Below are 373 nucleotides of genomic sequence, written 5' to 3'. Positions count from 1 at the left end.
CACAGCCTGAGTTAGCACAAAGGTTGGGAGCAGGCACGGCACGTGGTGCTGCTCAGCGGGAGGAAGGGATCAGCACCGGCGCGGGGCAGAGGTAACTCCAGCAGGCTCATCCCTGATCCTGTGTTTCCCCAAACCAAAGCTGAGGCTGAAGCCTGCTCAGGGAAGGCAGCGGCTGCCTGCTCAGGTGTGCACACAGCCACGCAGGCACAGCAGCAGCGCCGGCCCCGGAGCACTCAGCAGGCACAGCTCCAAACAGATGGATCGATCCGCTACATTCAAAGCTCCACAGGGAGAAAAGGCACAAACCTTTTGTCTCCGTGAATCCCATCACCCTTCCAAAACCCTTTTTCAGCCCTATAAATTGCTGCCCCCC

This window comes from Antrostomus carolinensis, unplaced genomic scaffold (genome assembly GCF_000700745.2).
Source record: "Antrostomus carolinensis isolate BGI_N321 unplaced genomic scaffold, ASM70074v2 scaffold23478, whole genome shotgun sequence".
Classification (NCBI taxonomy): domain Eukaryota; kingdom Metazoa; phylum Chordata; class Aves; order Caprimulgiformes; family Caprimulgidae; genus Antrostomus; species Antrostomus carolinensis.
This window is presented reverse-complemented; position numbering follows the sequence as displayed.